This window comes from Chiloscyllium plagiosum, unplaced genomic scaffold (assembly GCF_037043375.1).
Source record: "Chiloscyllium plagiosum isolate Xiang-an unplaced genomic scaffold, Cpla_swu_hap1 HiC_scaffold_3, whole genome shotgun sequence".
Taxonomy (NCBI): Eukaryota; Metazoa; Chordata; class Chondrichthyes; order Orectolobiformes; family Hemiscylliidae; genus Chiloscyllium; species Chiloscyllium plagiosum.
In genome coordinates this window covers 31,214,833-31,241,544 of record NW_028270141.1, presented here as the reverse complement: position 1 = coordinate 31,241,544, position 26,712 = coordinate 31,214,833, and the positions used below count along the sequence as shown (strand labels likewise).

Here is a 26,712-nt window from a genome sequence, read left to right as displayed (position 1 = left end):
ATGACCAAAAAAAGAATAATGGAGCTATCTCATCACAAATTTTTCAGAATATTGCTGTCTGCAGTTTAAGTGCTATATTTGTATCTATATATGTATGACTATGATTTGGAGATGCCGGTGTTGGACTGGGGTGTACAAAATTAAGAATCACACCACACCAGGTTATAGTCCAACAGGTTTAATTGGAAGCATTAGCTTTTGGAGCGCTGCTCTTTCATCACCACCTGTTGAAGGAGCGGTGCTCTGAAAGCTAGTGCTTCCAATTAAACCTGTTGGACTATAACCTGGTGTTGTGTGATTTTTAATTTTGTAATTGACTTTGTTGTATCAAATGAATGTGGTTCTGAAGGAGGCCAATCAGTCTGTTATGACATGCTGGCTCTCTGCAAAAATATCTCATGTCATCTTGTTCTCTTCCTTGCACATAAGACCACATGTATGCCATTCAGACGATTGAGTTTGCTCCCCATTGACTATTAAATGTGACATAAATGTAATTTGAAAGAGATCGTGGCTGCTTTTTTCCCATGACTCTTGATTCCCTCACTGATTGGAAATCTGTCTATCTCAGCCTTGAAAATGCTCAACGACTCAGTGTCAACAGCTCTCTGAAGCAAAGAATTCCAAAGATTCACAACCCTTTGAGAGAAGAAATTCTCACCTGTCTTAAACGTGTGACCCCTAATCTGAGATTATGTCCCCTCATTCTACACTGTCCCACAAGGGGAAAACAATGTTTCCACATCAGCCCTGTTGAGTCCTCTATGAATCTTGTACTTTTCATTAAAGTTGCCTCTTATTCTTCGATATTCCTTCAAGTGTAGGCCCAGCCTATTCAACATCTCCTCATAAGACAATCCTTCTATCCATATCAGCCAAGTGAGCCTTCTCTAGACTGCCTCCAATCTAGTATATATTTCCTTAAATAAGGAGCCCAAAACTGTTTGCTGCATTCCAGATGTGGCCTGGTTAATGCCTTGGATGGCTTTTTGCAAAACCTCTCCATTTTGTACTCTGCATCTTTTAAAATAAAGGCCAGTCTCCCTTTTGCCTTCCCTATTACCTGCTGACCTTGGATACCAGCTTTCTGTAATTTTTGAACAAGGACCCCCAAACTCCTCTGTTCTGTAGCTTTCTGCAATCTTTCTCAATTCAAACAATATTCAGCTCCTCTATTCTTCCTTCCATTTCACCTGACAAAGGAGCAGCGCTCCAAACTTTTGGGTTATAACCTGGTGTTGTATGACTTCTGACTTTGTCCACCCAGATCCACCACCAGCTCCTCCATATCGTGACTTCCTCCCAAGTAGCAGAGGTAAGAAGTAAGGTAATTGCTTTATGGTTTTATTGCTGTTTTACTACTCAGGCTAATATAAACAAATGTGAGAATGATTTGAGGCAAAATGCTTTCACTTCAAGGAACAACTATATTCACAAAGTATGCATTTCAAAGTATATTACTTTGGAATTAGGTTATGTTGTGAGTTTTGCAGCCTTATAGTTGTTTTGGTCTTCTTTGATTTATCAATTCAGACATTCGGGATGATGGTTAATTACTGGGAAGTGACAATGCATTCTCTTGCCAGGTAGATCAATTGATGCTACTTTATGTTGGTGAAGTAACCACAGCCCCATGCTCTCATTAGAAAGAGATGGTTCCTGGTAATTTATCCTGAGGGTCATCATGCCTCAGGAATGTGTCTAGAAAGTGGCACTTTCATGGTAACCTCAGCCACTGCAGGAATTGGACCCATGCTATTGGTGTCACTTTGCATCATAGAGCAGCTATCCAGCCAACTGAGCTAACTGACCCCCATTTATCTTGGCACAGATTATGAAGTTGGAAAAAAAAGAGGGACAGCTGTTATGAAGATGGCGATATTGTGGGAATGAGTAAGTTAGAGACAGTAGGAAGTAATATCAGTAATATGATCATTACTTTTAAAGAAGCCAAACAGGAATTGGGCAAATAGTGTTTAGTCAATCCAAGACTGGCCATGAATTGTTCAAGAACTGAGAAGTTAATTGGAATTCAGGTTGTCTTTGATCAAACACAGGAGCTAGTGTCTATTAACGGTTAAAAAAGACCAATGTTTTCAGTGATTCATACACAAAATGATGAAAGACACTGAGACCTTAAATCAACAAAACCAGAAAGTAGACCACTGCCCAGTCAGCCAGTGTCACAAACTGGTGTCCTGCAGCAGATTGACTGTAAAACCACTGTTTTTATTAATTATTAATTTTGCACTTGTTATGATAAACTTAATAAATTCTGTATAATTTACAAATACATATTTGCACCCAGAATGGACCTTGTACTCATCACTTTAGATTGAAACTCAGTCTACACTGTCATTCACTCAGCTCTTACAACTGATGTTAAAATGAAGTCTGAAATATCACAAGGGGAAAGGCTTAATGTCAGTTGCTTAGCAATTGCCTCCCACTATTGCACCTCACCTCCTTTCAATGCTCAGGTATTCACAGCATTTTCAATGGAGCACCCACCATCAGAGCATTAAGCAAAAAAAAAGTAGAACAATTAGCACAAAGGCTACTGAAAATCATTGCAGCAGCACAAATGATAAAAGTGCTGTGGAAACAGCCTGAAAATTGTTCACTAAATCTTCCTACATTCACATTAAACTTGCATTCATGTATAGTTCAGTACCTAGCAACTGCAGCCAAGTACTTTATGTTGAGATGAACAACACCATCCATTAAGTACACAAGAACACAGGAAATTGGGTGTCCATCAAAGTTCAAGTTTAAAGTGCAGAAACGCAGGTGCAGCACCAAATCAGCAGAAATCTAGCAAAACGTTTTCCTGGAACTTTCCTGCTCCATTACACCCTGTAAACTTCATATTTACACTTCATGAATTATACTTCATATGCAGTATAATGGAAAAGAAATTTCTCCACAGTCAAGAGAGAACTGCAAATTAAATTACTGATGACGCCTCACATCTACATATTAACGAATAATGCAGGGGAGCATTGACACATGCTTGAATGTGACTCTTGGCCAAGGAATGATGCAGGTCTTGTGGAGAGACCGAAGCAGAATACTAACCTAAATAAATAGAGTGAGATAAATGTAATTTGTTTAGGTATAATGCCGATGTAAGCTACTGTAACAAGAGGTATCTGCTGAATATCAGTCATCTAAAGAATCGTGAAATCCCCTTCATCTCATCAAACAACATAATGGAGAATAACTGGCACCATTTGACTTAAATATATGCTGAGGAGGGGAAAAGAAAGGTGTGTCATTAGTCCTATCCTCTTTCATTGGTCAAACAAAATCTGGCCAATTGTGACCTCGGTCCAAATTACAAATTTCTTCCTGAAATATTTATTGTTTTCAGTCAAATATCAGATTACCTTTTAAATAATTGATCAATTTTGATTAAACCCTTATGGGAGTCAGATGTGTAGAGATTTTTGGAAGGATTACACAAGACCTCCGCTGACAGCAATCCAAACATCAGCAGTATCTCACGCCATCTTTTATGCTACTGACAAGCAATGTGGCACCTTCCTCACTTGACAGCGTGGAGCTACCCGTTAGGGTTAGTTTTGGTCATTAAATGCCATGTTAACAGCACAACACACTCCATTAATATTCAGCTTCCATTCTTATCAAACCCGCCAACAAGCTAGACATCCTTCTCAACATGGATGTCAGACCAGTTACTTATCAGTCAGCTTGCTGTATGCTCCAAAGGGGTCTCCATGTTGGACACCAGGCACCGACATCTCAGGACACTCTCCATCTAACCACAGACACTCCACATCTAAGGCTTTGCCATTTAATATGTCCCAACCTCCAAGAGCATTCATGGTTCATCTTCAGTCCACTTTCAGGACAATTCTGCACTTCAGTGCTACACCTCAGTCAGAATCAGGATGCTGTCCATATAAAGCATGAAAAGCCAGATGTTAGATATTGTCTTGAGTCTTTCTCCCCTATTAGCGGCTGTTTTCCTTCTAAAATGTGAGTGAGAGAGAGTGAGAGTGAGAGTGAGAGTGAGAGTGAGAGTGAGAGTGAGAGTGAGAGTGAGAGTGAGAGTGAGAGTGAGAGTGAGAGTGAGAGTGAGTGAGAGACAGTGAGAGACACACATACAGATATGAAAGTGGTTACACAGCTATTACTTTCGGCCTGAGAGAGATTGGGCAGCACAGGTGGCATGCAGTGTTTGTGGCGTCACGGGTCAGGGTGACTGAAGGAAGATGTTGCAGGCAGTAGTAAGAGTGGAAGAGCATGACCTTTGGTTGGAGGTGGATAAAATGACTCAGAAATAAATTTGAAACAAACCAAATGTATCAACACAAGGAGGGAGTATTCGCATCCACTTCTTGGACGAAAGTAGCCACAGACCAATTCACAGTGTTTGGAGATGATTGCAATGGATCATTTCTCTAAATTTCTCATTGTGTTGCTAAGTGGTCAAACAATGAGTGTGAACATCACTGTGACATGATCAGCATCAGTTTATTCAGTGTCGTGAATCAGATAGTGTCTGACAACAGACCGCAGTACACCAGAAAATCATTTGAAGACGTGTATGAAGAGGAGAGACACCCATATGACAGTGTCACCTCACCATCGATGAAGCAATTCAGTCAGCCTCATTCACCAACTCTGTCACCATAGTCCTGTACATTTATTTTCATCAATTTCCTTTTGAAATCACTGAATGTATCTAATTCCACCATGCAGCCATGGGAAAAGATTTTTTTTCTCATCTTACCTCATTCTAAAACTTTCATAATTTTGTACATTTCGATCAAACTCACTCAAATTCTTTTGTTCCAAGAAGCACAACCCCACCTTTACCAACTTAATCTGCAGTGAATTTCCTCATTCCTGGACAATGCATTCTTTAAAGAAAGGTTCAAGATCAGAAAGTAAATCAACTCAATAAAGTTTATTAGACAACATAGAAGGTTAAATATAAGTCTATATACTCAATATGTTGATCAGTCATCATGAACTAGGAACATTATCAATCCAGATTGTTCCCAATGCTGATTTCATGTCACAAGAGATTTAATCTCATATTTAAATACTTTTTGAAACACAGCCTCTGCTACTAACACCCATACTGACATAGCAGAAGCCAGGTAATTTGAAACTTTACGATCACAGAGAACTAATTCTGATCTACACCAGTTTTCAATATTGCTATATATTGCATTCCTTGAATTGTTTATTGAACTCTTCTCTTAATATTATTCCATACGTCATATCTATTTGACTATCCCAGAGACTTTTCACATTCTCCATCTTACTGCAACATAAGAACAGATCCTTTTCCACCATTCAGTGAGATCCTGACTAATCAGATTTAACTCTATTTACCCACCTTTGCCTTACTTCCGTAATACCTTTAACTAACAAATATCAGTCCATCTCAGACTTAAAATTAACAATTACTTGAGCATCAATTGCTGTTTGTGGAAGAGAGTTCCCAATTTCTGTCAGTCAGATTGCAGGCATGTTTGCAAACATCACTCTTGAAAGGTCTAGCACCCATTTTCAGGCTATTATTGCTAATTTTAAACTGACAAAAATACTCTATCTCCATCTATCTTATTTGTTTCCCTTAATAGTTTGAAGACTTTGATCAGATCATTAAAATTCCAGGGAATACAACCTTTATTTAGGGCTCATGTGGTGCAGTGGTAATGTCCCTAACTTTGAGCTGGAGGTCAAGGTCCAAGCTCTACCTGCTCCAGAAATGCGCCATAACATACCTGAATAGGTTGATTAAATATATAAATAGAAAGCCATGTGAACAAATTTACTATTTGCAATTGTGATATTTGCACATGTGCTAATACATAAATAGGTGAGTCTTGTAGTATAATGGTAGTGTTCTTTCTTCTGATCCAGAATACTGGATTCAAGTCCCACTTGCTCCAGTCGTGTGTCAGAACTTAACTGAATGGGTTGATTAAAAATATCTGCAATCCTAATTTCTTTTATCACTCCTCATAATTGAACCCCTGAAGTGCAAGGGTCATTTTGGTACATGCCGACTGCAACAATTCTAAGGTTAGTGTATCCTAACTGAGACTTGATTATTGAAGATGATTTCCATGATTATATATCTCTTCTTGGAGCCCCACCTAACACTTATTCAAGTTAATTATGCTTAAGCATTTGTTTGAACTTTACAATTGTCCTTCCTTTGTTTTCTCCCAATCAACATGTCAGACAAATACAGTTAATTGTTAGTGCTATATTTCATACACATTATGAGCTAACTTTCCTTTTAGGTGTACACCAAACCATTTAATCCAGTGTGTGTTATGGAGTCATAAAGTTATAGAGATGTGCAGCATGGCAACAGACCCTTCAGTCCAACTCATTCTTGCTGACCAGATATCCTAAATTATTCCAGTCCCATTTGTCAGCATTTGGCCCATATTCCTCTAAACCCTTCCTTTTCATCTACCCATCCAGCTGCATTTTAATTGTAATTGTAACAGCCTCCCCCACTTCCTCTGGCAGTTCATTCTATACATGCATCAACCATGCATGTAGGTACTTGGCATCGATATTCAACGAGGAGAGGGACATGAGGTTAGGGATAGATGTTTGATTACTCTAGGGCAAGTCAGCATAAGGAGAGAGAAAGTGTTGGGTATTCTAAAGGGCAATAAGGTAGACAAGTCCCAAGTCTGGATGGGATCTATTCCAGGTTACTGAGGGAAGCAAAAGAGGAAATAGCTGGGGCCTTAACAGATATCTTTGCAGCATCCTTGAACACAGGCGAGGTGCTGGAGGATTGGAGAATTGCTAATGTTGTCCCCTTGTTTAAGAAGGGTAGCAGGGATAATCCAGATAATTACAGACTAGTGAGCCTGACGTCAGTGGTAGGGAAGCTGCTGGAGAAGATAATGAGAGATAGAATCTATTCCCATTTGGAAGAAAATGGGCTTATCAGTGATAGGCAACATGGTTTTGTGCAGGGAAGGTCATGTCTTCTCAACTTAATAGAACTTGTTGAGAACGTGATAAAGTTGATTGATGAGGGAAAGGCTGTAGATGTCATATACATGGACTTTAGTAAAGCATTTGAGAAGGTTCCCCATGGTAGGCAGATGGAGAAAGTGAAGTCGCATGGGGTGCAGGATGTACTAGCTAGATGGATGAAGAACTGGCTGAGCAACAGGAAACAGAGAGTAGTAGTGGAAGGGAGTTTCTCAAAATGGAGACCTGTGAGCAGTGGTGTTCTAAAGGAATCCAAGCTGGGACCACTGTTGTTTATGATATACATAAACAATTTGGAGGAAGGTGTAGGTGGTCTGATTAACACGTCTGCAGATGACACGAAGATTGGTGGAGTAGCAGATAGTGAAGAGGACTGTCAGAGAATATAGATAGACTGGAGAGTTGGTCATGGAAATGGCAGATGGAGTTTAATGTGAGGTGATGCATTTTGGAAGATCCAATTCAAGAACGGACAATACAGTATATGGAAAAGTCCTGGGTAAAATTGATGTACAAAGAGATCTGGGTGTTCAGGTCCATCGTTTCCTGAAGGTGGCAACGCAGGTCAATACAGTGGTCAAGAAGGCATATGGCATGCTTTCCTTCATCGGATGGGATATTGAGTACAAGAGTTAGCAGGTCATTTTACAATTGTATAAGATTTGGAATACTGTGGCCAGTTCAGGTCACCACATTACCAAAAGGATGTGGATGCTTTGGAAAGGGTACAGAGGAGGTTCACCAGGATGTTGCCTGGTATGGAAAGCGCTAGCTAAGAAGAGAGGTTGAGTAGATTAGGATTATTTTCATTAGAAAGATGGAAGTGGGGGGAAACCTGATTGAGGTCTACAAAATCATGAGACGTATTGGATAGCAAGAAGCTTTTTCCCACAGAGTGGAGGACTCAATTACTAGGGGTCACAAGTTTAAAGTGAGAGGAGGAAAAGTTTAAGGGAGATATGCATGGAAAGTTCTTTATGCAGAGGGTGTTGGGTACCTGGAACATGTTGCCAGCAGAGGTGGTAGAGGCAGGCATGATAGTGTCATTTAAATTGTATCTGGACAGGTACATGAATGGGCAGGGAGCAGAGGCATACAGACCCTTGGAAAATCAGCAAAAGGTTTAGATAGCAGATCTGGATCAGTGCAGGCTTGGAGGGCTGTAATTTTCTTTGTTTAACCGCTGTATGAAAATGTTGCCCCTTAGGTACCTTTTAAATTTTCCCCCTCTTACCTTAAACCTATGCCCTCTAGTTTTGGACTCCCTTACCCCGGGGAAAGGATCTGGATATTCACTCTATCCATGCTCCTCATGATTTTATAAGCTTCAATAAGGTCACCCCTCAGACTCCAATGCACCAGAGAAAATAGCCCCAGCCTTTTCAGCCTCTCCCTATAGTTTAAACCCTCCAACTCTGGCAACATCCTTGTAAATCTTTCTGAATCATTTCAAGTTCCACAACAACTTTCCTATAGCTTGGATACCAGAATTAAATGCTAATTCCAAAAGTGGCCTAATCAATGTCCTGTACAGCTGCAACATGACCGCCCAACTCCTAACCTCAATGCACTGACCAATAAAGGCCAGCATACCACTAAAATGTATGACAGCAGGCTATTTGGCCTGCCATTGTATGCGTCTTATGAAAGATGGTGACAGCAAACGGTGGATTTTTCTCAGAGGTACTCAGAGATTGATTCAGGGTGGACTTTTATCCATTACCCCAAAGCAGTTGGGATTGATTTGAATTTTAAATATGTAAGAGGATCACCTGCATGACTGTTCTACAAAGCGAAGTTACCAGAACAAATATGGAAAAATATGCTGTGGCACCTTGATAGAAGCTTTCATGAAAGAGGACAGATTTGTCAGATACTCACCATGACTCCAAGTCATGACAGCTGTTGGGAGGCATGAACTGGAGAGGAATAGTCTTTGACAATGTTTTCACATCCTCATTGTAATCCCTGAATCCTAATCCCTTATCCATTTTTACAATGGATCAATTTCTCATAGCAGGAAGACAAAGAAATTAGCTGGTTACTCCAATCTCACCACCACCAAACCCACCATTTATAGGAAGAGTGATGTTCAATAAGAAGATGTTTGACATTTCTGCTAGGTGCAGGAACATTTCCATTGGTGAGTTCCAAAGGGGATTCAGCAATTCCCCATGTACCTTACCTGACATGGGTCTCAAAAGGAGACACATGTTGGAAGTTGAAATGGATGATTCCAAAAACTGGGAGAGGAGTAAGATTTCACTGTTCAATACAGATTCAAGGGTGTCACTCCAGTAAGTATCCTCAGGTGGATTATGAGAATTACTGAGGCACCAATGTTGGAGAGGGACTAGCTTGAGGGACTGCAGATCTCCTCTCCTAGTTCATGTTGACATTATGCATATTCTCACCTCTGCTACTGCACCGGTGCTCTTTCTAATCACTGTCAGGAGACCATCCTGGGCTGCTGCAAACCGGTCTGATATTGGCCCAGAGCTACTCAAGGTCACTCTTCGTGGCCATTTGTACGCTTCTTAACTATGGGGCGGCATGGTGTCTCAGTGATTAGCACTGCTGCCTCACAGCACCCAAGGACCTGGGTTCAATTCCTTCATCGAGCAACTATCTGTGTGGAGTTTGCACATTCTCCCCGTGTCTGCATGGGTTTCCTCCGGGTGCTCCGGTTTCCTCCCACAGTCCGAAGATGTGCAGGTTAGGTGAAGTGGCCGTAGTGTGAGGTGCATTAGTCAGGGTAAATGTAAGGGAATGGGTCTGGGTGGGTTGCTCTTCGGAGGGTTGGTGTGGACTTGCTGGCCTGAAGGGTCTTTCCACATTGTAGGGAATCTAATCTAAAGATCAGTCTTTTACCAGTCATGCTGCAGCCACTGGGGTAGTATCTCACAGAGTATGAGCAGAGGAAAAGGCACAAGGATGACTAGTTAATTTTCCATGTTTGATGTGAGGCTTTAAATTATAAATTTACTAAAATTTGGTCAAAAAGTTGGGATTCAATGTGTCTTTAAAAAGAAAGTTAAAAAAAAAAATCACACAACACCAGGTTCTAGACCAGACCTGGGCAATTTACGGCCCGCGGGCCATATCCAGCCCTTTAGTCGTTCCTGTCTGGCCCGCATGAGGTCAATCTTAGATTAGGATATAAATGAAAAAGTATTTTCACCATGCGCGCAATACAACTGTGTTGCTTTTGTTTTAAAAAGGATTTTTTTAAATTTACGTATGGACGCGTATGCACGTGTATGTGCAAAGAGCTAAAATTGATGCTTGCTGGCTAGCCCTCAAAATGTCAGCTCACGCCAAGACAAGTTATGTCATATCCCACAAAATCGCCAGAAACAGTAAACTGTTTTCTGATGGAGAGTTTATTAAGGAGTGCTTGTTGGACTCTGCAGAACTAACACACCTGGAGAAAAAGGAGGCATTTGAGAATGTGCTCCTCTCCTGCCATACTGTAACGAGAAGGATTGGGGACATTGCGAGAAATCTGGAGCTTCAGCTACAGCACAGAGCAGTCAACTTTGACCATTTTGCCTTGGCTTTGGATGAGAGCTACGACGTACGTGACACAGCCCAGCTACTCATCTTCGTATGTGGGATAACTACAGACTTTTTTTGAAATGGAGGAGCTGGTAGCCATGCAGTCAATGAAAGGAACATCAACTGATTTGTTCATGGAGTTAAATGCACGTTTGGACACGTTAGGACTAAAATGGGACAAAATGGCGGGTGTGATAACAGATAGTTGTCCAAATCTAACAGGAAAAAAATGTTGGACTCTTAAAGAGAATGCAGGATACAGTGACAGAAATTGACCCTGAACAGAAATTGGTACTTTTGTATTGTATTATACATCGAGAAGTGTTGTGTAAGTCAGTGTTAAAAATTAACCATGTGGTTGATGTTGTTACTAAAATAGTTAACTTCATCAGGGCAAGAGCTTTGAATCACAGGCAGTTTGTTGCACTTTTGGAGAAAACTGAGACTGAACATCGTGACATAGGCTACCACACAGCTGTCAGGTGGCTTAGCCTGGGCAAAATGCTGAAAAAAAGTGTCTGGGGCCTGAGAGAAGAGATTCAAGATTTCTGTGTGGAGAAAGGGAATAGCATTCCACAGCTTTCAGATGCAGACTGGATTGCAGACCTTGGTTTTGCTGTTGATGTGACTGCACTTATGAACTAAATGTGAAACTGCAGAGCAAGGGCCTTTTTGTGCATGAAATGTACAACTTGGTGAAGGCTTTTCTGAGAAAGTTGCAGCTTCTCTCAAGCCAAATGGAGGACAACATTCTCACCCACTTGCCAACACTGAAGGAAGCTGCACCTTCAGCTGATCACCTCCACAGGTACTCATCTATGTTAGAAGCACTGCATGGTGAATTTTCAAGGCGATTTCAAGACTTTAAAATGGTTGAGAATGAAATGCACATGATTCTTTCCCCATTTACATGCAATGTGGAGAATGCACCTAGTGATGTTCAGCTTGAACTCATTGACCTGCAGTCTAACAAACTTCTGGCCGACTACTTTAGGTCAGTCTCACTGCTTGATTTTTACTCTTCCCTCAAAGAGGAGAACTTTCCACACATGAGGAGGCATGCTCAGAAGATTCTAGTCCTCTTTGGATCTATCTATCTATATATGCGAACAGACATTCTCAGTGATGAAGTTCAACAAATCCAAATACCGATCCTCTATCACTGATGATCACCTCTCAGCTGTCCTTCGCATATCCACCTCAGACATTCAACCAGATTTCAGTGCACTTGTTCAAGCCCAAAACAGACTGGATTTTTCTCACTAAACAAGTAAAATGAACTGAAAAACAGCAAAAGCACTTATTGTTTTTTGTATAGAGTTGTTTGTAATACTGAACAATAATGAAACAACTTTTCATTATTGGTTTGTGAGATTAACATGTTAAAAATACTGAAATTGTTTTTACTGTTTATTTTTTCTATATTTGACCTACTCCACAATTTCATAATCTTTATTATAACAGAATATCCTTATTCTTTTGATTATACTTTTCAGTGCAAAACTATATAATTTAGTACTTTTTACAATGGGAGAAAAGTAATACTGAGCAGAATTATGTTCAACTTATTGTTCGCTCGGCCCTCCATCACAACTCCGGTTTTTCACGTGGCCTCTTGGAAGAATTAATTGCCCACCCCTGTTCCAAATAACCTGTTTGTCTAGATGTACTAGCTTTCAGAGTATTGCTCCTACGTCACTATCTAGTTAGTGCTTCCAAATAAACCTGCTGGTCTTTAACCTGGCATTGTGTGATTTTTAACTTTGTCCATCCCAGTCCAACACTGGCACCTCCAAATCATGTTTAAAAAGAAAAGCAACATACAGGGGCATGGAAGTGTAGCGAATGTATTCCACAGCTCAGGGTCCTTGCATCACATTAATGATCTTACAAAAACGTTGCCCATATTATGGCTGCTGCCACCTATGATTGCAGTTTAATGTTTAGATTGAGGAAGAGAAGAATGGGTAAAAGATTATTTCCAACTTAAATTAGGGTAATTAGGAGGACATGAAAGCAGAGCTAGCTAAAGTGAACCGAAAAATTAGGCTGTAACATAGAGGAGCAATGGCAAACATTTAAGAGGATATCACAATATATAAAATTAATACATTTCAACAAAAAAGATAAATATCCAAGGGTGGACCCACCATCCATGGTTAATGAAGAAGGTTAAAAGATAGTGTTGAGGGGGATCCAAGATGGCGGTGACCCAGCAAGTCTCTGTCTACAGTGCTCCTCCCAAGACTTGGGTAAAGTGGGTCACCCACCCCCACCACACTCACCAAATCACTTAAAATAGCTGTTTAATTTAATTAGTTGCTTAGTATTAAATTTAAACAATCTAATCTTTAGTAAAAATGACCAAAGGGAAGGGAGTCCGCAGCTCTCAACAAGTAGGAACCCCTCGCCCATCCTCTCCAGCTGCAGTAGAGGTGTCCGCAGCTGCCCCGGGGGACTTAACTACAGTGGCAAGCCTCGTGGAAATGATCTCTAAACTGGATGCGAAGATCGACGCTTTTATCGAAGAATCCCGAAGTCGATGGGACTCACTCTCAGCAGCGCTGCAAAAGCACGACCGAGACATTAAGGAAATCGAGTGCCGAGTCGGAGGGGCGGAGCTAAAGGCTGCGACCTCCGAAACTACAGCGCAATCGGCCGTGGATCAGGTCCGGACTCTCGAACAGCAAGTCCGGACCTTAGAGAACCACACTGACGACCTCGATAATCGATAATCGAGGTCGTCGAAAAAATATTCGTTTGCTGGGCCTTCCCGAATGGGAAGAGGAAGGCCAGCTTACAGCTTTCCTCGAGCAGTGGCTGCCACAGCTTTTAAATCTGGAAGCTCGATCAGGCCAGGTAAGGGTAGAATGGGCCTACCGGGTCGCAATACGCGGGTCCGGCTCGAACCAGCGTCCCCGCCCGCTCCTGTTCCGGCTGTAGAGCTATAGGGAGAGGCAGATACTCCTAGAAGCTTCTAGAAATCTTGGAAAAGATTCCCAAGCTATGATCTATAAAGGATCCAAGATCATGTTATTCCAGGACTTTTCCCCGGCTCTGGTCTGAAAGAGGAAGGCATTCGATGAGGCGAAGAAGCATTTAAGGGACTTAAATATTCAGTATTCCTTACGCTACCCAGCGACGCTACACTTTAACCAAGAAGGATCAGTGTATAACTTCGGATCGCCAGAAAAGGCTAAGGAATTTTGGGACTCCCTTAGATAAATTGTAAGAGATAATGGATGTTGGTTTGCCTTTCCCCCACTCCGGTTTATATTCCCCCCCCTTTTTCTTACCTTACTGTTTAATATTATCTTGGGGGTGGGGAGAGGGATTTATTTATTTGTTCTCTATTTAACGATTTTCTCCCCCCCCCTTGGGGTTGTTTATTTTTAATTATTCTTTGTATGTATGTGGGTGTGTGTATATATATATATAAAGCCGGGGGGTTTAGTTAATGTTGGTGGGGGGAGGTGGTTACCTTATTCTATTTTACCTCTGTCTCTAGGAGCGGGATTGTATTCCCTTGTTATTTGTATTATTATATTTAATTATTATTTGTTGAGGTTGTAATTTTATAGTTATATATGTTTATACATGGTAGTAACATTACCAAATATATCCAGGTGTTGGTGTGGGTGGGGGGGTGGGGTGCTCACTGTTAACTCTAGCTTTGTATTATATCTGAATTCTCCTCATCCTATTGAGGAGCGCCTGGGTCAAGGGTGGGGCATTGGTTGGGAGAGGATACGATGGACCTTTGGAAAGGAAGTGACACCCCCTGGGAACAAGGGGGAAAAGCTCCATTTAAATAAGTTTTTTTTTATTATTTAGAAATAGTTTTTTATTATACTGTTGTGAGTTTATTAGAGAGCCTTTATTTTTGTGAATTTTATATGCTCTACGCTTGGGATGTTCTAGATAGGGTTCACCCTCCCAAGGGGTCTTGGATTTGCCCGGCCGATTATTGTTGATCAGCCGGTTAAGTGGTGCACCTGGAATGTCAAGGGGAGTAATTCGCCTGTCAAAAGGAAGAAAATATTATCAAATCTTAAGAAAAAGAGTTGATATAGCTCTCCTACAGGAGACACATCTGTTGGATAAAGAACACTTGAAATTACGACAGGGTGGATTTGATCAGGCCTTTTTTTTATTCTTTTAGCTCAAAAAGTAGGGGAGTTGTTATTCTTGTTCGGAAGAATTTCCCTTTCAAAATCCTAAATCAGATAAAAGACGAATATATTTTGATTAAAGCCCTTATAAATGGAGAAGAATATGGGATTTTAAATTTGTACTGCCCCCAGCACACCCTTTAAATTTATGACGGAAGCCTTTTCAAAATTGATGGCTTTTGGTGCCCGTCATACAATTAAAGTCTCCCCCTATAATTGTATTATGGATCCTGAAATAGATAGGATTCCCAAGAGTACTGCAGGAGTATCTCCCAGATCTAGACAATTGGTGGATTTGAATAAAGAATTAGGATTAGTAGATGTATGGAGATGTCTTCATCCACAGGGCAGAGATTTTTCTTTTTACTCCAATCCACATAAATGTCATACCAGAATATATATGTTTTTTGCCCCCTCGATTTTTTAAAATTCCATATCATCCTGTAAAATAGGTAGTATAGCAATTTCCGACCACGCTGCTGTATATATAGAAACCAAGGCGAGGAACAACGGGACATCCCCTCGGCATTGGCGTATGGACCCCTTCCTAATGAAAGGTAGTGAATTTGTAAAGTACTTCTCTCAAGAATTTAAAACTTTTTTAGAAATTAATTTAGGTACGGCTGGCAACCCATCAATGATGTGGGAGACCATCAAAGCTTACACGCGAGGTTTGATCATCTCCTACTCAGCGACCCAGAAAAAATTAAAGGGAGAACAACAGCGTCTGCTCGAAGCTCGCTTAAAAGCAGCTGAAACAGCATACGCTGATAGACCTTCTATTATTAAATTGCAAAGGATTACAGCCCTTAGGACAGCTCTAAACACTATGCTTACCCAAACGGCTAAGAGGGAAATATTATTTGCAAAACAAAGGTTATATGAATTTGGCGACAAACTGGGTAGATACTTAGCATTTCTTGCAAAGAAAAAAAAAGGCACCTCAAACTATTACGTCTATCAAGGAAAGTACGGGTATTTTGACTCATGATCATAAAAGGATTAATGCAATCTTTAGAAAATTTTATTCTGATTTATATAAATCGCAGGATTGTGAAGACAGGACTAGGAGGATGCAATCATTTTTTAAAAATTTGACCTTTCCGGGCCTAACTCCGGAACAGGTATCGGTCTTAAATGCTCCCCTAACAGTCCAAGAAATACTTGACGCAATCAGGCAACTTCAGAGCGGTAAGGAACCTGGCCCAGATGGTTTTCAAGCTGAATTCTATAAAGAATTTACAGAAATATTGGCTGGTCCACTTACGGACATGTATAACTATGCATATAGTCAGGGCTGTCTCCCACCTTCGCTAAAAGAGGCAAATATCTCTCTTATCCTTAAAAAAGGAAAGGATCCAGAAGATTGTATGTCATACAGACCAATATCCTTGCTAAATGTAGATTTTAAAATCCTTTCTAAAACGTTAACATTGAGACTAGAAAGGGTACTGCCACATATCATAAAGGAGGATCAAACAGGGATGTTCTAGATAGGGCCGTAGATCATCCAATAATATTAGAAGGGTTTTGAATATGATTCAAGCCTGCCATCAGGGAAAGATACCAGGAGTAGTAGTTTCATTAGACGCGGAAAAGGCATTCGATAGGGTTGAATGGTCATATTTGTTTTACACATTGGAAAGGTTTGGCGTTGGAAAGGTGTTTACCAAATGGGTCTCAACATTGTATAGTGATCCCAAAGCAGTTGTGGTTACCAATGGATTAGGTTCGGATAGTTTCAGTGTGGATAGGGGCTGCCGTCAGGGATGTCCTCTCTCACCCTTGTTATTTACGCTAATAATTAAACTACTAGCAGAAGCTATATGAGCTGATTCTAATATAATGGCCCCGAGGATTGGTACAGGTAAACATAAAATCACCCTTTATGCAGATGATGTTCTTCTATTCCTCAGTAATCCTTTGATGTCCGTACCTCGCTTAATCCAAGTTATTAATACATTTAGCGCATTCTCAGGCTATAAAATTAATTTTTCAAAATCGGAGGCTATGCCAATGGGTGGCCTTGCTATGATACCCACTTAATGGACGGATCCCTTTTTCCCTTTTGTTGGTCCCGGGAGGGCTTCTTATATTTAGGCATTTTTATTACCCCAGTATTTGGTCAGTTGTACAAGGCTAATTTGGTGCATTTACTGGAAAGGATAAGGCAGGACCTCCAGCGATGGGGAGACCTTCCAATTTCCTGGCTGGGTAGAATAGCACTAATTAAAATGAATGTCCTGCCCCGTCTCCTATACCCTATGAGAATGCTTCCGGTGATGCTGCCAAGGCTGGCACTACGTAAATTGTATGGCTGTTTGGGTTCCTTTATCTGGAATCATAGATGGCCCCTCATTAAGCTGAAGAAGCTACAGCTTCCACAGGCAAGGGGAGGATTGGACTTCCCAGATTTTAGGAAATATCAGTTAAGTTCCCTATTAAGTTACATAGCTGATTGATTGTGGATCAGACAAGACCCAATCTGGCTGGATATCGAGGCTTCTCAAGTAAAATACCCACTTATTAACCTTTTATTTTCAGACAAGAGGAAAATCATTACGGATCACTGAAAAAACACTATAATACTAAACACAATTAAAACTTGGAATATAATGCGGCAAAATGTGGGCAACTCACATAAAACATCCCCCTATGCCCCGATAGTGGGAGCATGAGGATTCCAACCAGAGTTTACAGATGCACTTTTAAACTCTGGAGATCCAGGGGTATCTCATGTCTAGGGGACCTATTAAAAGATGTGATCATGATGTCTTTTGAACAGCTGCGTCAGAAATTCGGATTACCTAATGGAGACCTCTTTCGATACTTCCAAATTCGAGACTATATATAGAAGAAGACTACGTTATTAGATAGTCTTTATAAATCCGATAGAGAATGTAGAGTACTACGACCAGTGGGGGTATCTTCCGTCAGTACTATTTATCATTTACTACATGATGAAGTATCGGGAGATATGGACAATCTGCTTAAAACATGGGATCAGGATTTAGGACTAGAAATCTCTATAGAAACATGGAATGACATTTGGGAAAACGCCAGAAGAATTACCATCTGTAACAGAACTCCGGTTATCCAGCTGAAGATACTTCATAGGGCCCATATAGCACTGGATAGATTGGCAAAATTTAAGGCAGGAGCATCTCCAATGTGTCCTAAATGTAAAATAGAGTTGGGCACTCTTGTACATTGCCTATGGACCTGTCATAAGATCCGTAGATATTGGACTAAAGTAGCAAGTTCCCTGACAGAAATTCTAGGAACGGAAATTAAAGTGGACCCTGTATCTCTCCTTTTGGGCTTTTCGAACTTTCCCTCCCTGGACATGTACGGGAAGAGAATATTTTCTATTCTCTCTTTCTGTGCAAGGAAAAATATTTTGGTAAACTGGGTGGCTGAGGGCCCCCCTGGACTTTCAAATTGGCACAGATTAATTATGGAATGTATTCCCCTTGACTTCCTTACAAATATGGTGCACCGAAAGACTGAATTATTTTATAAAATATGGCAGCCCTTCTTGAATTACGTAAGTACAGATATTTCAGCTATCCTAACAAGGGCTTTTATTTAATTGAGATTACGAACTTGGCTGGTCCGGGGCCCCTTGGGAGAGGAATCCCGCACGAATACGGGTTTTGTTACATTTGATGTTAACACATTCCGAGTATGTATCTCACTACCCAATTTCTATGTTATCAGTTGTTTTTTTTTGTTTTTTTCTCTCTTATTTGAATAATAAGAGACTTAAACATACACTCTGGTTAGTTGTAGGTTAGATTAGTAGTTAGTTGAGTTTTGTTTTTTTTCTTTCTCGGTATTTTTTCTTTTGTTAAATTTTGGCTATTGTATATTTAATTGTATATCAATGTATGTACTTGAGAGTTTTGTTTATTTTTGTAAACTTGTAAAAAATGTTACATTTCTTATAAAAATATCTATAAAAAAGATAGTGTCAAATTTTTAAAATAAACATACAATCCCACAAAGCTTGTTAACAGGTTAGAAGATTGGATAGTACAATAAAAAGCAGCTTATCATAACTAAAAAGTTAACAAATAAGGAAGAAGAAAGCTAACTAGGAATAGAAAAACAGATGGTAAAATTTGCTGGGGACAGTTTAAAAGCAAAAAAGAATTCAACAAAGAGAGCGTATACGTCTGATAGAAATTGAGTCCCGGAAATTAATCAAAAATATAACAAGGTTGCAGATGAATTGAACTGATATCTTCTTTATGGAGACCAATGCAATGTAAGACTAACATGCCCAAAGTAGCTGTAAATCAGGAACTGGAAGAGAGAGAGGAAATCAATAAAATTACCATCGCTAGTGAGTGGTACTGTGCATATTGTTGCAAATGCTGGTTTACAAGTCCCTGGGTTCTGATGGAATTCATCTGAGGATCTGAAAAGAAGTGACTGATGAGAGAGTCACACATTGAAACTAAGGCACTTGGGAAATTAAAAGCAATGAAGCTTCCATTGTATTGGAAAATAGTGACCAAAACTTCTTTCTTCAAAACGGGAGATAGAAAGCAGGAGACCACAGGCCAGTAGGCATAACATCTGTCAAAGGGAAAATTTAGAAGCTATTATTAAAAACATTATTGCTGAGCATTTATAAAAGATCAAGGTAATAAAGGTCCAGTAGTAAGATTTCCAAAAACCATTTTGCAAGGTGCCCCACATCAAAGGTTATTGTGGAAAATAAAAAAACTCTCAGCGTAGAGGGCATCATTGGGATGGATAAAAAATTGGTTAGTTAAAAGGCAACAGAGTTGGCATAAATGGATCATTTTTTCATTGGCAAATGTAACAAATGGTGTGTCACAGGGATCAGTACTGGGGTATCAGCTTTTTACAATTGGATGAAAGAACTGATAGTACAGTTACTACATTTGCTGATGACAGTTATATTTTCACTCGTGGAATGTAGGTGTTGCTGTCTGATCAGCAATTATTGCCCATCTCTAGGAGCCTTTGAGAAAGTGCTGGTGAGATGCCTTCTTGAACCAATGAAGTCTGCATGCCATAGATAGACCCACATGCCATTTGAGAGGGAATTCCAGGAATTTGACTGGGGCAGAGTGACAGAACAACAGTAATTTTCCAAGTCAGGATGGTGAGTGGCTTGAAAGAGAACTTACAGTTGGTGGTGTTCTCATGTATCTGTTGCTCTTGTCTTCTAGATGGAAGTGATCGGGAGCTCAAAAAAAAAGTGCTAACTAAGGATGTTTGGTGAATTTCTGAAATGCATCTTAAAATATAGTACACACTGTTGCTACTGAGCATCAGTGATAAAGGGAGTGCATGCTTGTAAAAATGGTGCCAATAAAGCAGGCTGCTTTGTCTTGGATAGTATCAAACTTAAGTGTTGTTGGAGTTCGATCCACCCACGCAGTTGTGGAGCATTCCATCACACTCCTGACTGGTGTATGGTGGGGAGGCTTTGGGGAATTAGGAGGAGAGTTACCACAGCATTCCTAGCTTCTGACCTGCTCTTGTAGCTGGTGTTTATGTGAATCCAGTTGAGTTTCTGGTCAATAATAACCCCAAGGATATGGATAGTGGGGGAATTAATGATGGTAACACTATTAAATGTCAAGGGGTAGTAGTTATATTACCTCTTATTGGAGAGGTTCATTGTCTGGCATATGTGTAGGTGTATGGTACTTGTCGGTTGTCAGCCCAAGCCTGGATATTGTCCACATCTTGTTGCATTTGAACATGTCTGCTTCGGTATCTGCAACTGAGGAGTTGCAAATGGTACTGATCATTGTGCAATTATCAGCAAACATTCCCACTTCTAACCTTATGATGTGGGGGGGGGAGGGGGTCGGAGGTTATTACTGAAGCAGCTGAGGATGGTTGGACTGAGAACACTTCCCTGAGGGACGCCTGCAAAGATGTCTTACAGCTGAGATAACTGACCTCTAAACAAACATCTGTGTGCCAGGTATGACTCCAACCAGCAGAGAGTTTGCCCCCTTGATGCCCAATTGAATGTGGCTTTGATATCAAGGACGGTTACTCTAACCTCACCTCTGGAATTCAGTACTTTTGTACATGTTTGAACTGAGGTTGGAATGAAGTCAGAAGCTGAGCAGCCCTGCAGAACACAAATTTGTTGTCAATGAGCAGGTTATAGGTAAAAAGAAAGTGCTGCTTCATAGCTTAAATGGTACCTTCCATCACTTTACTGTGAGAGCAAACTGATGGGAAAATAATTAGCCATTTGTCCTGCATTGTGTGTATAGGATGTACCTGGACATTTTTCCACATTGTCAGGTGGTTGCCAGTATTGTAGCTGTATTGCAACAGCTTGGATAGGATTTGGCAAGTTCTGGAACACAAGTCCTCAAGTTTTTGGCCGGAATGTTGCCAGGATCCATAGCCTTTGCTGTATCCAGTGCATCCAACCATTTCTTGATATCAGATGGAGTGAATCAAATTGCCTGAAGACTGGTGTCTGTGATGGTAGGGACCACTGGAGGATACCAAGATGAATCATAATGATAGGTAGAATGAAAGTTGTGAATTGGACCCCAAAAAAACAACAAAGGGAAATAGATCAGTTTATTGTGTGCAAAGATCTGGCCAAAGATGTGTTCAGCCATGTTAGAATTTGAAGTGTTTCAATCAGATACCTTCTCATCCTTCTAAACTCTCGTGAATTCAGGCAAAGTTGAACCAATTTCTCCTCATAGGACAGACCTGCCATCCCCAGTATCAACCTAGTGAAAATCAACTGCAATCTCTCTACAGCAAGCATATCCTTTAAGTAGGGAGAGCAAAACTGTATGCATTAGGCCAGGGATAATCTGACTGAGGCTCAAAGGAACTGCAGTAAAACATCCCTACTTCGAATTCTGTTACAAAGAAGGCTGATATACCATTTGCCTTTCTAATGGCTTGCTGCATCTCCCTGTCTACTTTCACTAACAAGTGTGCAAGGATAGCCCGATCCCTTTGTACATCCGCATTTCTCGGTATATCACCATCTAAATAATACAGGTAGTTCTTCTATAACACTATGGCTGTGTTCTTATGCAGCCCCACATTAAGTGCAGCTTCTAAAGCACAATTCTTCTATAAAGTATTGGAGATGTAATCATGTTACAGCCAACACACGTTTTAAAGTTCACCCTTGAGAAAAAGTGACCCCAGTTTCTTCAACTGCGTTAGTGAATTCCCGTTAACGAAACGCACGTTATAGCAGAACAACCTTTATTCTTCCTTTCTGTTTTTCCACACACCGTGTGTAACATAAATTTTAGCTGAGTAGGACTGTATTTGCCACATGTTTGCCCACTCATTCAATTTGTCTGATTGACCTTGAAGCATGCTTGTATCCTCCTAAAACTCTCAATCTTGCCAGTTTTGTGATATCAACAGGCTTTGAAATGTTGCATTCACTCCCCTCATTCAAGGCATTTGCATTATATTTACATAGGAGTCATACAACATGGAAATACACGCTTTGGTCCAACTCGACAACGCTGACCAAACATCCCAATCTGAACTCACCCTGTTTGCCAGCATTTGGCTCATAATTCTCTAAATCCTTCCTATTCATGAACCCATCTACATGTTCTTCTTCCACCACTTCCTTTGGTAGCTCATTGCATACAAGCACCACCCTCTACATGAAAACATTGCCCCTCAGGTCCTTTTTATGATCTTTCCCCTCTCATCTTAAACCTATGCCCTATAGCTTTGGACTCCCCTACCCCAGGAAATTGACCTTAGCTATTCACCCTATCCATGCCCCTCATGATTTTGTAAACTTCTATAAAGGTCATCCTCCAGCATTTGAGGAAAAAAGCCCCAGCCTAGTCAGCCTCTCCCTATAACTCAAAGCCTCCAATCCCAGCAACGCCCTTGTAAATCTTTTCTACACCCTTTCACGTTTTAAGAACATCCTTCCTATAGAAGGGCAACAAGAATTTTATGCAGTATTCCAAAAGGGCCTCACCAATATCCTGTACAGCTGCAACATGACCTCCCAATTCCTATATTCAATGTCCTGACCAGTGAAGGCAAGCATGCCAAATGCCTTCTTCACCACCCTGTGTCTCCACTTAAGGAACTATGTACCTGCACTCCTAGGTCTCTTTGTTCAGCAACACTCCCGAGGGCCCTACCATTAACTGTAGAAGTCCTGACCTGGTTTGCCTCACTAAAATGCTACCCCTCGCTTTCAGCGAAATTAAACTCCATCAGCCACCGCTCGGAACTGCTGTGCTTTTCCAGCACCACTATAATCTAGAATCTGGTTTCCAGCATCTGCAGTCCTTGTTTTTACTTTTCCAAATGCATGTATATCTTGTCCCTCAGAATCCTATATTGAGAATAGCTGGGGCCCCAAGCTTTGTTCTTTGCAGCACCCCAGTAGTCACTGTGCTCCTACTTTAAAACCATTCTATTTATTTTCTGTTTGTCAACTAATTCTCAATCCATGCCAATATGTTAATCCCTATTCCATTTGCTTTAATTTTGTCCAAAAGCTTCTTAACAAAAGCATTCGGGGGATTCAAGATGGTGGTGATCTGAGCTATCTGCCTTGCTGAGCTCTGCACCCCAGCCCAGCAGTAGTGATTTTTTTTTAAAAATTGATGTTAAACAGTTGTTAAACAGTTTAATTCCATTTGCAGTGGAGCCTCGAGTGTCCGAAGAAGACAGGCGGGGAATATTTGTTTGGCTGATTGATCATTCAGGTGGCTGGAAACGAGCGGTAATCTACGAGTGCTGGTTGTTCAAGCATTTCTCGATTATCTGGCCATGCATGCCATAATGCCGGATACAAACGGCTCTCAGTTATCCAGCAATGCATGCTACAATGCCGTTTAACTGGTAAGTGAATGCTGGATTGCCTGGTACCATTTTTGCAGGGCCTTGGAATGGTCTGGCATTCGGATGGTTGACGTTTGGACAGTCGAGGTTCGACTGCAAATCCATTTTGAGCAAGCGAGGATTACAAAAGGAAAGCATACAGCCAAGCTTCAACACACGGGACACTCGCCAAAGGCTTTGGGCCGGCCTGCAACTGTGACTGCAGATACAGCTGCAGCTCCTTCGGCAGCCAAGAAAGAGGCACCAGTGCAGCAGGACATTGCTGAAGAACTCAGTGATCCAAGGGATGATCAAGGAGTTGATGGAAGACAATCGTACTCGGCTGGAGCCGATTTCGGTCATGCTACAAAAGCATGAGAAAGAGTTGGAAGGGCTCGGGAAGCAGGTTGAAAGGGTCAATGGTGGACTGCAGCGTCAGAGACCGAAGTAGAGTCCTTAGCAGGGCAGATCCAGGCTCTCGACAAACAGACCCGGGCCTTGACCGAACAGGTCGATGATCTGGAAAAAGCGAGGAGAGGAAAAGTATCTGGGTTGTTGAGCTGCTGGAGGGAGTGACAGGTGAGCAGCTCGCAAGCCTGTTTGAAGACTGGCTGTCCCAGCTTCTTGGCTGGGATGCAGAGGTGGACCAGGTGAAGGTTGACAGAGCTCACTGGGTTGCGGTGCGCAGATCTAGTCTGGATCGGTGCCCCCATCTGGTCCTGGTATGATTTCAAACTACGGGGACAAGAAGAGAGTCCTGGAATGTTCTAGAAGAATGGGGAAAGATCCACAGGCCCTGACTTAGAGAACTAAGATAATGTTTTTCCAGAACCTTTCTGCAGCGATAATCAGTAGAAGGAAACCATTTGATGATGTTAAGAGAAAATTAAGGGTCCTTGGTATTTAATATTCGATGAGATACCCAGCAGTGCTTTGTGTTATTCATGAGGAGACAGTGTGATCATTTGACTCCTCAGAGCAAGTGAAAAATTTCTTGGATACTTCAAAATAATTCGGATGGATTTATAGACATGGACAATAATGCTTGTTTTTTTTTCTGCTTGCTATGTTTCTTATAATGTTACCCTTTTCTTAAAGAAGCTGCTGTTGGTATTTTCTTTCCTCCAATTAGGATTGGTGTTGGTGTTGATATATAAATTGGAGGTGGTCACAGTGCTCACCATTGTCTGTTTCCTTCTGTTGCTTGGGGTGTGGGGGAATGGAGATTTGTGTGGGAGGTAGCACCCTCTATGGGCAGTGGGTAGAGCTCCCCCATTATGAGCTTTTTGTGGTTTGTAGTCAATTTAGTTTTTTTTTGAAGTTTTTCATAATTAGAACCCACAAGTCTTCTTTTGCACATGCTCAGTGTACTGTAAGTCAAATTCTTTCTCTTGGCAGGTCAAAGGTGGTTGTAAAGGATCACAGCTAGCAGTGTTCTTAAATGGTGCATCTGGAATATTAGAGAGATCCATTCACCAGTTAAAAGGAAATAAGTGCTGTCAAGGCTCAAAATGAAGAGGGTGGATGTTGCCCTGTTGCTGAAGACTCACCTTAATGGCAAGGAACACTTGAAGTTATAGCAGGACAGGTTTGATCGGGTATTTTACTCGTCCTTTAACACTAAGAGCGGTGGGGGGGGTGGGGAGGAAGAATGGTCATACTCATCTGGAAGATTCTTCCATTTAATTTAATGGATTATGTTAAAGATGAATATGGTCGGTTTGTTATCCTTGACGCCCTAATACATGGCAAGGAATATGGTATTATGAATGTGTATTGTCCTCTGGCCCAACCAGTTAAATTTCTGATAGATGCAGTAAGCTCATGGCCTTTGCGTTGTGGCATATTATTATAAGGGGGACTTTAATTGGCTTATGGATCCTGTGCTGGATAGAATGCCCAAAGGTCCCCCAAAGCTTTCTCCACAATCTAAAGAGTTGGGTGATCTATGTGTGGAACTGGGGTTGGTAGATGTTTGGAGACGTCTCCATCCTATGGGCAGGGACATTACATTCTTTTCCAGTCCTCATTGTGCCATACAAGGATTAATTTTTTCCTAACTCCCACAGCTCTTCTAGATTTGGTGGTATCTTGTTCAATTGCAAATATTGCCATCTCTGATCACGCAGCATTATATTTAGTATTTGAGATTTAGTGTAATGCAATGAACTCATGGTACTGGCAAATGGATCCCTTCATCCTTAAGGGCAGCAATTTTGTTGAGTACTTTTCTGGGGAATTAGAGGCATTATTTGGCCACCAACCCGGGTATAGCTAGTAATCTGTCCATCCTTTGGGAGACTGCGAAGGCCTATGCTAGAAGGATAATTATTTCATACTCAGCCAGCCAAAAGCAACGGAAGGGAGAGCAGCAGTGTCTGCTCCAGGCACGATTGAAAGCAGCTGAGATGACATATTATTATAGGCCATCAGTGGGTAAGCTGCAGCGGATCACCACCCTTTGATCTACCTTAAACTCCATACTTATACATACAACCAGGAAGGAACTTTGACAAGCAAAGGTTGTTTGAGCACGGTGATATGCCAAATATTTACCCGGCCTATCTGGTTAGGAAGAAGAATGCCTCCCAATCTATTGCTTCTATTAGGGAAGGGAATGGGACTCTTACTTGTAATGCTAAAAAGATCAATGTGGCATTTCCTAGGTTCTATTCTGAACTGTATCAGTCTGAATGTTGCGAGGACAGATCGGGTAAAATGGAGTCTTTTTTTTTTAAGAACTTGGATCTTCCTGTGGTGACTGCTGAGCAGATGTCTTTCCTTAGTGCTCCATTAATAGCGCAAGAGATACAGGAGGTGGTGAGGCAACTTGAAGTGGAAAGGTGCCCAGTCGTGATGGTCTTCCCAGTGAGTTTTGTAAAGAATTGGTAAACATACTGTCAGAGCTGATGCTAGACATGTTTCATATTCATATAGTCATGATTGCTTCCCGCCATCCTTGAGGCAGGCTAATATCTCTCTTATCCTCAAGAAAGGGAAGGCTCCAGAGGACTGTGCTTCTCATAGACCCATCTTACTCTTAAATTCTGATTTTAAGATTTTGTCTTCAACTGCACAGCACAACATATTGAAATCTTCCTCACATTCTCCTTCCATATTTCCA

The 26,712-nt window shown here is 41.1% G+C and overlaps 1 pseudogene; it reads left to right on the top strand.

Moving 5' to 3' along the window:
- The first annotated feature begins 10,258 nt into the window (after positions 1–10,258).
- Positions 10,259–23,966, top strand: LOC148150544 (general transcription factor II-I repeat domain-containing protein 2A-like; annotated as a pseudogene).
- The last annotated feature ends 2,746 nt before the right edge of the window (positions 23,967–26,712 follow it).